General features: G+C 52.2%; 1 protein-coding gene across 3 annotated transcripts in view; it reads right to left on the reverse strand.

Annotated features, from left to right (window-relative positions):
• Sh3tc1 (SH3 domain and tetratricopeptide repeats 1) overlaps window positions 1-12,899 on the reverse strand; it is a 52,725-nt gene extending 39,826 nt beyond the window's left edge. Inside the window, exon 1 of one of the 3 annotated variants that reach the window (XM_045130429.1) lies at window positions 12,771-12,899. The gene's annotated coding sequence lies outside the window, so the exon portion shown is untranslated. The other 2 variants (XM_045130430.1, XM_045130428.1) reach the window with 2 other exon arrangements.
• Window positions 12,900-12,991: the final 92 nt, after the last annotated feature.

The following is a 12,991-nucleotide window of genomic DNA, read 5'->3' on the forward strand; positions in this document are numbered from 1 at the left end:
TGGTCTATGGCCTGTTCCCACTGCTAAAGCAGCCCAGAGCCCAGCCATTACTTGACCATCCCCATGCTGAGCCCCAGGAGACATCCTGCTCCCCGAGGGTGCACTAGCTGAGTATGGGTGGCCGCAGAGTAGCTTGCAGAGCCTCGGTTTCTTCCAGGCTTTTGTCCTCTGCTCAGTTCATCGTGGAGACAAAGCCTGGGTGGAAGGCAACCCCAGGCAGGTAAGCCAGAGACCACAGCCTGCAGGTGACACATCCCTCTGGAACATGAAGACCTGGGTCTGTCTCAGTGGGAAGAGAATGCTGCATGCCTCAGTTTACTCACCCAGAAAATGAGAACAAAAACATCTACTCACAAGGAGGTTGGATGGATTAAGTGAATGGAATTTGCTGGTGTGCAGCCAGCTTGGATCAATGTGGGCTGGAGGAAGCCTGCACTCCTCAAAGTCTGGCTGGTGTTGAGCCAGTAGGTACCTGGCCAGTACCTTGGGGGACCATTGAGAGCTTGTCTGATTTATGAAGGAACACCCCTGGAGGGTTGTCTCGTTTCCTTATACTAGGGAAGATGCTGAATCTCCCAAATTCATGCCAACCAGGACCCTCACAAGGGGACTCAAGTGGGAACAGGGCTTTGCAGGTCATGCTGGGTTAGACTGGGCCTCCACCTGCCACTGGGTCCCTATGAGAGAATGAGACACAGAGGGGTATGGATTTGACTACAGGAGCAGGGACTGCAGCAACGAAGTCACCACACAAGGAACAACTGGCCTTAGAAGCTGGCCAAGGCAGGAGGGGCCCTGCTCCACCCACAAAGACAAGGGTCTTTGACCCCTGGGCTCCAGAACACTGAGAGAACAGTTTCTGTCAATGTATGTCATGAGGTAGTCGTCATTTGTTATGAAACTCACAGGATACAGCTATACCCTGAAACTTTCTCTCCTAGGTAATGGAGTTCACTCACCTACGTCATGGCATTTGTGCCCTCACATACCTACAATGCTGGCACAGTGCCCAACACAGAAAACTTCTTCATGTCAGTAACATAGGGACAGTCAAGTAATGGCAACACCTTTCTGCTGCTCACAAGCATCCTTCTCAGCCCTCACTTTTAACCTTTAACCTGGAGGGTGAAGGCGCCCTTTTGCCTATGTCATAAACATACAAGCTGATGTTCAGCCTGGCTAGGGTCACTGTCAGGAGGGTGAGGGTCTGGTCCCCAACCCAAGCACATCCAACTTGCATGCCCTTGCACCGCCTTCAAGTATGGGACGGGCACTATTTCTGCTGAAGTCCCTGTGGACATTTGGTCAGCAGCTCTTGTCAAATCACTCATCTCAGCCATTGACGTAAAGAGACCTAGAGTGACTTCTGCGTGGCTAGGTCATGCCACAGGGCGATTGTGGACTATATATAGGCACTACACTAGCACTGTCACGCGGCCTGTGCAGATCCAAGGCTGGCCTCTGAATCCCATATTTCTGGTCACCTCCCATGTCTTGGTCATACTTCAAGGACAGGATCGCAGCATAAATGCCAAGCCACAGAATAGCACATGGTCACATTAGAGCAATCCCTGTGAATCAACCTAGCAGCCAACAGTACCCTGGGGTTCTGCCTGCCAGCCTCTGATAGCCACCCCCTCTTTCCAATACAATTCTGCCTTTTTTGGCCCCAAAGAAGGCAGAAGAGTATTCAAGAAAGAGGAAAATGGAAGCTATTCTTAGATCCAACTGTGGCAAGGCCTGGCTGTACCACTGCAACCAGCTTGGCAAGTCCACAGCCTCCTGCCTGGAGCCCCCTGCCCGGTCCCCTGTACCTGTACTCTGCTCCTCAGAAACACCTCTGGGTCACCAGGCCTCGGAAATGCAGCACCAGGTGGCCACTCCAGGCTCAGCTCCTTGCTGGCTGGCCTGTGGACTGTCTCCAGCTGGTCGGGGCAGGCAAAGGCCGCCCACAGCCGACTGACTGCTCAGTGTTGCCACCGCCCCCTGTTTCCTGCCTTACTTCCTCCCTGAGCCTGGGGGCTGGAAACCCAGGGCAGACCCATTGTGGCTGCAGGGACACCACTGGCCAGTTGATCATTAGCTCCTTCCTGGACTAGAGCCAGACTCTGCTGCCACCATCTCTCTGCCAGCTCTGTGCTCTGTGGTGAGGCCAGGGACACCCTTGGCGCTGAGATTGGGGAAGTCCATAAGTAGCCAACCCTCGGGCCCTGACAACCCAGTTCAGCTCTCTGTTCCCTTTCCCCTTCAACACATGTGCACATATATGCATGCACACATATGTGTGTATAAAGGCACACATGCATATGGGCACACAGATGTAGCCTACATGTATGCACACACATGCCCAGCTCTGTCCTGACTCCCTGACCCCATCAATAGGGATATTCTAAGGGAAGAGAAAGCCCAGCCTCCTCCACAGCCCACAGATGCCCCTTCTCAGACCCTGGCCTATGAGGACCCTGCTGGCTGTAGCAGGCCCAGGTAGAGGTCAGGCAAGAGGGACCCTTGGCCCTGCCTGCTGCAGGAGCCTGAACTGGGCCTTATATGGGTCCTGACAAAAAGCAAGAACTAAAATGGGGCCAGCTTCCTGCTCACAGGTGCTCACTGTACCCATTCCATGGGAGGGGCTTGGCCTGTCTCCCATATACGCTGATACATGCATATACCTTCCACTTCCCTACCAGTTTCCTTCTGTGAAGAGATGGGAGAAGGGTGGCTCATGCTTTCCAAAGAGTGCAGATCCTAGGATGCCGAGCTTCCCCTGGGTATGTCTTTCTGGGAGCTGTGTTGACAGAGGTCCCTGCAGGCTCCATATCCAGCCAAGGGTCTGGAGGTGCTTCCTGTCCTGGTCATTGTCCCTGACTATGCCCGAGACCCCATATCCTGTTTGTCTCTGCAGCTGCACTCTGGCCCAAGGCCAGAGGGATTTTCCAAGAGCCTCCCCCACTGTGTGCAGGGCACCCCACGGCCACCAAGAACTGGTGGCCTTCCGGAGGAAGGGGCATGTGCCTTCCAGTGCCAGGTCTTTCTAAGAAGGGTCTACCTTGAGCTGCAAGGTTCAGAGCAGGACCACATGGCCCTGCTTGCCATTGGGCCATCTGAACCCCAGTCTGGCCTGGAGTGCCACTGGGGCCGCCTGTCACTTCCCTGAGTCTCAGTTTCCCCCCTTGTAGAAGGTGGTTCTGGGTATAGAATTCTCCAAGTATTCTCAGCTCTCTTTGATTCCAATTCTTTAATTTTTTTGTATATTTTTATTTATTTGTTTGAGAACAAGAAAGAGAATGGGCATGCCAGGGCCTCCAGCCACTGCAAACGAATGTGGATCTCCTGAGGAACTGAACCTCAAACCAAGGTCTTTAGACCTCACAGGCAAGTGCTTAACCTCTAAGCCACCTCTCCAGCCCCTGGTTCCCATTCTTGATATCACTGTAGTGAGACAACATTGTCACTACTAAGATGCCAAGTGTCTCCCAGGTAGATTGTCACCCTATGGGGCTTCAGGATAACCAACTGATCTTTTCATCCTTGTAACCTTTATCAGGCTGGCATCAAATGGACTTAGAGCAGCACGTGTGCCTAACATCACACAGCTGTGGCCATCACAGATATCAGGGTCTTTGCTCACTCAGCTCCCTTGCTTTCCCTGGCATTTGCAATGCAGAAACAAAGTCAGACGGTCCCAACCCAAGATCTCTGGCAGGCAAGTTCTGCCCAAGGAGGTCTCCAGGTAACACAAACTCCAGCCTTAAGTTCCAAACTTAAAAAACAGCAGCTCCACTCCTCTCTCTTCACCATCACATAACAGTGATCCTGAGCTACATCAGGCAGATAGAGCTGCAAGCAAGGCGTTTAACCTGCCCCAGGGAGGTCTCCCCTCCCAGGAGCTAACTCAACAAAGTGAGTACTTTCTGCCCTATGACGTCTAGGCTTCTCAGGGGTCTATGCCGGCGAGGCCAGAGGAACATTCTATGCAAAGCTATGGGCACAGCAGCCAGTAGTGCTGGACTTCTCCTTAAATGGAAGGCAAGGGCAGGCTGCATTCTGGGTGGGGTACAGAGCCCTCACAAGAGGCCGTGGCATTGCAATCACACCAGGAAGACCAGGCTGAGTGTCATGTCTGAGAAAAACTACTGCCATATTTATGAGAATCAGCTGTGATGGGCCTGCTGATGTTTCCTTACAGAAGAAGGGCTGTAAGAACTTCACCTGAGATCTCAGGCACCTTCTTTGCCAGCTGTATGCAATGATGCACCCAGTCTCATGGTTTCAGGGGGAGATAGAGTAGATAGAGGGCAGAAACTCAAGGAATGGGGAGCTCCATCTATGCAGCTATCGGGGGGGGTGGTCATTGTCCAAGCTGAGCTGAGACATTTCCATGCTAAGAGGTCTCCATAATCTTGTACGTAAGCCCTGTGCCACGCCCTGTAAGGAAGCCCAGTAAGCTCAGTAGTTCTCTATGATGAACTCTATGGTGGAATTGTCCTTTAGTTTGTTGGGGTGTATTGCCTGTGGGGGGCAAGTATTTGTTGGCTTCTCCCTGGGAACAAATTTCCTCACTGCTGAGGGAGGAGACAAGAAAGGCTCCTAGAGTTGGCTCCTCAGGGTGTGTTGGCTTTGAGCTGGCCCCTGATGCCCTTGTGTCATCCTGAACACATTCTTCTGCTCCAGTTCCATCTGTCTGCCTAGAATCCCTCATGTGAATACATTCAAAGGTTCCTGGAAGATGACACCAAGTAACATGTGCACTTGCCCCAAGTCCTTCCTAAGGGAGAGTTCACATCCTGTCCACCAGAATCTAGCTATGATGGCCTCACAGCCCCCCAGCCAGCCCCCTAGCCATGGCAGCCCACTACTCAGTTTTGTGTCCTGGGCCCCCTCAACACCACTCAAGAAGTTGGGGAGAAGAACCAGGAAGCACCAGGATTCCATGTCTGACTTGGTGACAAGGAAGTCTGTACAGGCAAGAGAGGAGGACAATAGGGGAGGGCTTCCTGGAAGGACAGGCTCGCTGGCTGACACCTGGAGGAAGAGAAACTGAGCAAAGAAGGAGTGTAAGGGCTGCTCAAGGAGATAGGAAAGCTCAGTGGGGCACTGAAGTTCAGTTGCATCCTAGACAGGACTGAGCCTCCCAAAGCCACTTAGGCCCAAGAGAGCCTGGGCCCTTCACCTTGTGATTCATCTACAACAGGCTGTGAATGTTGAGTTCAGAAAGGCAGGGGCCTCCAACAGTCTCCTGGGTCTCTCATAAGCCCTTCCTAGTGGAAATAACATGCCACAGCCTCAAGATCATTCAAGAACATGGAGGTAAGAACACCATGAAGGTCCAAAGAGAAAATGCCACCTTTGGTTTTGCTGGCAATCAGGTCTGACACAATTTCCCCAACAACATGAAGCAGCAGAGAAGTAGTCAAGGATGGCTATGGCCAGGGCCAGTACCACTTTGTACAGCAGAGGCTAGGAGTGGTGCATTTTGAAGACTGACTGCTGTAGAGAGGACTGGAAGAACATGGGTCATGAACTATACAGCAGTGACTCACTAGAGAGGTCCCTACAACACCAACATGGAGCATGCAAACATTTCGTGTGAGGAAAATATCTGGGGATGAGCAGCATCTCATCATCAAGTCCCCTTCCCTGGCTACCCAGGGCATGAAAACACCCAGTACAATGACAATAAATTGTTGATTCCCTTATGTGTTCAACTTGGAACTCAGAGAGATTCCAAAGCGAATCACACTCATTCATATGCATAGGAAGGAGAGTTCTTATAGTACTTCATTTTAAAGGAGACTTTCTGAGACTGGCCTCCACTCCAGGCAGGCGCAGCCTTGGGAATACACCCCAGGTCTGTGCCCTCCCCATGCCAAGATGGATCCTGACACCAGGATGAGTGTGCTCGTTATCCTTCCTGACCCTCACACCTTGTCTGTGAAATACAGAGGCATCTCAATTGATCGCATGTTTCCCAGAATGGCAGGCACCCTCCTCCCTCGTACCCCTAAGGGTCATCAACCCTGATCCCTACAGAGAATATAGGGCAGACAAAAGTGAGAACCATCTTTCCTTGGACAGCACTGGCTGGTGCTAGAGGGAAGCTGCCATGAGTGGACACATGGAAATTACTAGAACAGTGTCTTCCTGGCAGATGCTCATGTTTGTTATTGCAGGCACTGTCCACTGGAACTGGCCCTGGCCAAAAATGTCCCAGGTCCAGATTGCTGTTTTGCAAAACAAGAACACTGGGAGCAAACAGGCTCCTAGGTGACTGATGGCCACTTGGGCCGGATGGACGAGTAGCCTACTGCCGGGGCGTAGGTCCACAGGAAGCAGTCAGCAGTTCCTGTGCCTCTGTGGACTATAAGACGCCTGTTCCTGCCCCTCCGGAAAGGGCTTTCTCAGTGCTCCTTGGGTGGTGACATGGGCCAGTGGTGTCCAGCTCTGAGAGGACAGGCGTCACACTGTAGCTTGAGAAATTGCTGACACTGTGGCCCAAAAAGTCCATGATTGTTTCTCTTCCTGGGACAAGCGAACCAGTGGGAAAGGTCCCTAGTGTGTATGACAAGCATTCCTCTGAATAAGCACTCTTCATCTTCATTTCAGACGTGTCCCCAGGAGAGTGTGTGGTCAGGAGGGGCACAGGCTACTCATATCCCAGGTCATCTGACATGTCCACAGGAAGGCAGCTGGCCATGGAGGCCGCTTTTCACTTTTTGTCCAGTTGTCATACCATGGCTGTACCCTTGACACAGCCTGGTTCCAGTCCTTCGCCTTTAACAGTGAAGAATGGAAGTCCTAGAAGCCCAGGTCACAGGGTACCCCATGGATAGTCTGTTCTGTGAGTTGCAGGGTATGCAGAACAGTAATGGAAGGCTCTAGGCTAGAGCCACATGGGCGTTTTTGTGGCTGCTCCTTTCTCTGAGAGCCTGGGGAAAATGGGTCCCAGCTCATAAGTGAGATGCCAGAACATTTCAACCCAGACTCCACTGGTTCTCAGTCGATAGAGCCAAGGTATTCCTACTCAGAGCGTGGGACCTTAACTGGGACTATGGGCATTTCCTAGAGCTCAGTCATCCTGTGTGACCTTGACCTTAGCTTGTATAAAATTTAACCAGTCTAAGCATACACTTCCCATGTGCCTCCTTGGAGGGTGAGGTCCTCCCAGTCAAGATTTCTCTTTGGAAACAGGTTCCCAGGCCAAGCCACTGTTTGCCAATGGGGCAAAGGACTCAAAATGGGGATTTCTGATCCCCACCCCTCAATGCCATCCTTGGGCTATATTAAGGCATATGGGGGCACTGGCTGTTCTAGTCAGCTTCGTCTCTGTGGGAATATACCCTCACTCTAGACTATTTCCCATTTCTCTGCTTCCTCCCAGCAAAACTCTGAGTGTTGTCCATTCTTGCAAGGGCTAAACCCTGCCACTCCCCCCACTCCAAACTTCCCTCATTCATGAGCCCCATTGTAGCTGCTGTAGCACTGTTGTAGGCCAAGGCTCCCTTCCCTGTCTTGGTCTCTCCCATGGTCACCATGCCCAGGTGGTCACACTCTCCCCTGGGTACCAATTACCTGCTGGTTTCCTCCCTCTGGCATCATGGTCACTTCTCCAAGGCCCACACAAGACTGGGACTAAAAGAACCCTCTGCCCACCCAGGACACCCCCATCCCCAGCTCAGATGGAGGCCTTGTGGTGACATTGTCAGACTTCTTTTCTTTTGTGTGGCAGAAATCCACCAGGCATCACAGAGAATGAGACAATAGCTCCCCCAGGTGTCTGCCCTCCCAGACTCAGCACCAGGAAGGACCCACTTCATTCCAACATGACACCCCAGTCAGCATCCTCCCTCTGTCCTCACTAGTGTCCCTCAGTGTCCTGCCCTTCTTATCCTCCAGGCCTTCCCTGACCACAGTCTGTCCTCATTGTCCACCCCAGAACCCTGGAGGCCTTCATCAGTGCTATGTCATCTCACTTGCCTAATACAAGGGCCCCTCTGGCAGTGCTGATGAGATCTCCTGCTCTGTGAGTATTTTTCCAGTGACCAGTAAGCAGAGGTGCCAATGGAGAACTGGACTGAGTCGATGTGCACCAAGATTGCCCAAGCCCATAGGAGCAGAGGCCCCATGGTTGTATGCAGGAGTTGTGGTTTGTAGGTGTGGGGGAGGTGGCAGGCCCCTGGCTAACCCTACCTAACTCTGGGCAAGTGGTACCTGACACTGGACTCTTTCCTCCAGCTCTCTAGTCTTCCGGTCATACATGGTCCTTTCCAGCAGCATGTGACAGTTGTGTGGGGGGAAAGTACTCAGCTGGAGCTGGAGCTGGATCCTGTGCTCTCTCCCTTCTCTCATAGGGTGTCACAACAGGGTGTGACCCTACTACAACAGGGACTAGGTATCATCCATCTGCAGGTCCACCCTGGAGACTCTGGAAGCAAGCCCCAAGGTGACAGCTACATCTGCACCCTTCACAGGCCCAGGCACCCATCTGTGAAACTTCCCAGGTGATGTCATGGGGATGTGGCCAGAGGGGCATCATGTGGATGCCAGGCCACACTGCCGCAGGGTTTTCCCTCACCTATCACAGAGCAATGCACACTCTTCACGGGCCCTTTACTCTAGCATAGCTGGCTTCACACACAAAGGGCAGCCCAGTGGCAGGCACCTCACATACCTGCCCCTCTTTGCAGTCTCACATGGCTGGCACAGCCAGGCTCAGAGGTGATAGTGATATAAAGCAGATGCCAGGAAACTGTCCTGGGCAGCTGTTCTATGCTCCACCTCAGCTGGTTTCTCAGTCCCACACTTGTCAAGCATGAAGAAAGGGCCTTCACAAAGGAGAGCAATTGTCACTATTGTCATGAAGACAGTACTAGCTTAGTGCTGGGGACACGGTTGAGCCATGTGGCCTGGCCTACTCTCCAGAGCTCCCACATGAAGGCAACAACAGCCGCAGACGGGGATAAGACAATCCCACCATTATGACTGGGACCAGGCTGGAGCACCAAGCACCTCATGATCCTGCATAAAGACAGTGGAGGTGGCCTAGAGGCAGGGAGCCAGCCAACCTTGGCTTGTGAAATATGCCAGACAGGGAAGAAAATGCACATTAGGAGCCTGGAGTATCTGGCAGTGCTGGGAGATTAGTAAGTACAATGGATAGACTGATCATCTAACTGTAGATAGATAGATAGATAGATAGATAGATAGATAGATAGATAGATAGATGATAAATAAGCAGGTAGACAGACAGAAAAATAGGCTGACAGATAGGCTGGTAGGTAAGTAGATAGATAATAGGCAGATAGGCAGGTAGATAGAGCATAGATCATAGAAACAGGTATCGGATGGCTCAACACTCTCCACTATGATGGGACTCTGCCAAGGAGCCATGGGAGATGACTGAAAGATGTCCCAGGGGCCTCAGCAAGAGCAATTTGAGCATTGGATGATAACCCAAGATATGAAGGACTGTCCCTAAGTTCAAATGATATAAATAAGACTGCTAAGTAAGTAGGGGAGAACATATCCCTCCCGTGCTGAGCATTTCCACAACCATGTCACTCCTTTGCCCTGATGGCAGAGGACAGAAGAATTATTGAGTGCTGGCTGCATGTGCTGGCTTCCTTCTCAGAGGACAGTGCAGAAAGAGGGGGCAATGACTTCATAAAGGAAGTTTCTGGCCAGCACAACAGGCTTAGGCCTAGTGACAGGTATGCCCTGGGCATGGTCACCTAATTCCACGGTGAGAAACAACCAAGACCAGCCCAGTTTGTGTGGAACTGGATGGGGTGGTGAGTTTGAGGCTACTGACTCTGGCAGTAATGGAAGGCTCTCTGGAGTCAGGAAAACCTGAGTTGGACCTTGTAGTATGGGCTGGTGGCAGAGTGGGTGGGGAGGATGGGCAAGTTGGCAGAGAATAGGCTGAACAGAAGAGTGAGGAGGCAGTGGGTATATGCCCACCCCAGCCAGCCCTCCTGTAACCTGAGGCAAGGGCGACCCACAGTAGGGACAAGTGACTATTTGGGTAACAGATCTCACCAAGCACCTACATTTGGCCCACAGTGACCAAAAGAGGGCAGACCCACCAGCTCCTGTCTGTTGTGCTGCAGAGCATAACATGATACGAGCTGACCCTAAGCCACCATTCACTGGATTGCCACACCCTTGGCAGGCATCCGAGAGTATGGTGCCACAGAGCCAACCTAGGGCAAGTCACTAACACCTATGAAACCATGGTATGTTCACCTTTGGCCAGCGGGCCCCATTGCTGGATGCTCATTCTCAGACTGTTGCCTGTGGCTGAGCCGGCATGAGGACAGGTGCCAATCCGGCTGTTTACAATACCAGCACATTGGAAATGAGCCAGGTGTCAGAGAAGCCATACACCGTCCGCAAGGAATGTACTGGAGACAGATCAGCCAAGAAGCCAAACCAGAGCAGTCTGCCTGGCACCTGTGCACGTGCACGCTCCACTCAGGCTGCCTTTGTAGAAGGGACTAACCATGGGAGATGGAGCAGAGGGCCAGCAGAGGGGTCGCACAGGAGTTTGGGGTGAAACCTGAGTGAGGCTGCAGAGGTGGGCATGGCACCATGGTGTTTTCAAGACACACTGACGGGGCTGGAGACATGGCCCAGCAGATCTGCTTGCCTGAAAAGCCTAATGACCTGGGTTTGATTTCCCAATACCCACATAAAATCAGGTGCATAAAGAGGTACAAGCATCTGGAGCTCATTTGCAGTGGCTGGGGGCCCTGGCATGCCCATTCTCTCTCTTTCTTTCTCCTTGTAAATAAATAAATAAATAATTTTTAAAGAGACACCCCGACAATCACAGCAACATCTACATCCAGGAAAAGAGCAACAAACCCTGTGGAAAACCTAAGCACATCATAACAGAAATACAGAGACCATGGAGAAGTCAACACCAACAGACAAAAGCACACCTGCCAAGGCTCAGGGACTGTTGAGGAAGTGGGGGTGGGAGGAATTAAGAGCCACAAGGCAGGTGGAAACAACCTGAGGCATAGCCCCCTACATAGCCAGAGGCCCTAGCTACCCCCAGTGAACCCAGTAACCCTACTGAGAAAGACCTATGTTAAAATACTAATGAATTAATTTTTAAAAGACTATTAAGAAAGAGAGACCTCTGTGTTTATGAAAATTAGGACTGTATCCCTGGAGGGACTAGGTAATAAAACAATCAAACATGTGAGAAATCTTGGACAGATTTCATCAATGTGGGCTGGAAGGGCAGGATGGGGTTGTAGGCTGGATAGAAAGGGACATTACACGGTCTGAATGCAGTACCTTTAGTTGATAATAACCCCAGGGCCTGAGTCCTGAGCCTGCACCGGGACACCAACATCAGGGGACATGGGTGGTTAGGGGACTTTCTGTTCTAGCTTCCTGTTTGCAAAACTAGCATGTTCCAAATACTGAAGTCTATAAAAATGATCCCAGTAGGTGGAAGTAGGTCATTCTGGGTATGTTGGAGGCAAACTACTGGCATAGGTGGTACTGTGGCTGGGATCTCAACCCTGAGCTAAGTCCAAGGGTCTCAACCCAGCCCATTTGTAGGGTCCATGGCCACACCTTTTTCTGCTATTTACTGCACTTGGGGCAAAAACTAGGTTTTTTTTTTTTTTCCTTCTTAATATTCCACAGTGTAAGAGAAACTTTGACAAGCTTTTGAAATGGCATCTTGTTCCAGCTGCCAGTGACCTTGCAAAATCATGCCACCATGAACCTCAGTCTGCTAGGCCCCTGGAGGAGGGATACATATGCTCCGCCATGCACAGAGTTCCACCTGGCCCAACTCCTACTGCAGAATCTACACAGGCCTGTGTGGACGCCAGGTGATCTGCACAGCCCTGTGGAGTGGGGCAGTGGCATTGCCAGACTCACCAAACCTGCAGAGAAATTAAGGTTCAGGGAGGCCCTCCCCCTTTCTGGGGTCTGAACTGGCCTCCTTAGCTCCTGTACAAAGTCCATGCATTAGCCAGCCAAGGCCAGCCGAAGAATCCAAGGGCCGACAGCCCCAGCAGGACCATCCCTCTGCCTGCAGTAAGGCTCCTTTGCTCAGTGCCCGGCTGGCCTCTGCCCCAGGCTCAGCCCAGGAAAGGAACTGTCCCTAGGGGATGGCAGGGACTTTAGCCTCTGAGGAGTGGGGGCTGTGGCAGGTTGAGACCCCCAAGACCCTCGTGCATGCTTTGGGCAGGGTGGGCATGAGTACAGGGGGCCACCACTCTGGCCTCTGGCCCCCAGCCCCAGACTACTGTTCCTCTCCAGGGTACCCAGCACCACCATCAATTATACCACTGACCATGTGTGGAAACTGAAGCTCAGAGGAGTGTAGTCATTTGCCCAAAGACACTTAGCCAGGAAGTTTGGCATACTGGGACCAGAAACCCTTAGTAGCTGTTTCTGGGGTCTGCAAGATTCCATTCTTCTATCCGGCCCAGAAAGGGGTCTCACCATGGGGAGTCCACAGCCTCACCTCATACCTTCTGCACTCCCCACTTCTCAAACTTGGGGACAACAAACTACTTTACCCGAGTCACCTGAAACCTGCCTCCCTGCTGCTCAGGCACAGGCACTAGTTTGAGGGCTCCTCACTCCGAGCATGCCCTCCTCCCTGTCCCTACAGTGAGCCAAACTGTAGACCCCTCCTGGGACAAACCCAGGAGACATCTAGAACTTACCCAGCCAGGAGAACAGCCACAGCCCGGGAAAGACGAAAGGAAGGGAGGTCAGGGAACATCCAGGCCTCTTACCTGCTCTGAGTGGCGGCCTAGGGATGGCGGTGGCACAGTTGGCCCTGCCCAGGCCCCCAGGCTCTAATCAGACAGCCTGAGTCATCCTGTAGTAGGCCCGCCCTGCTGGGAAAGGACCCAATCTTCTTGTGACCTTCCTCCTCCTTATCCCTCCTTATCAGCCATCAGAAGTGTCAGCCCAGGGCCAGCATTCCCCTGCTGGGCGGGGAGAAGCAGCCTGG

The sequence above is a fragment of the Jaculus jaculus genome, chromosome 11 (genome assembly GCF_020740685.1).
Source record: "Jaculus jaculus isolate mJacJac1 chromosome 11, mJacJac1.mat.Y.cur, whole genome shotgun sequence".
NCBI lineage: Eukaryota > Metazoa > Chordata > Mammalia > Rodentia > Dipodidae > Jaculus > Jaculus jaculus.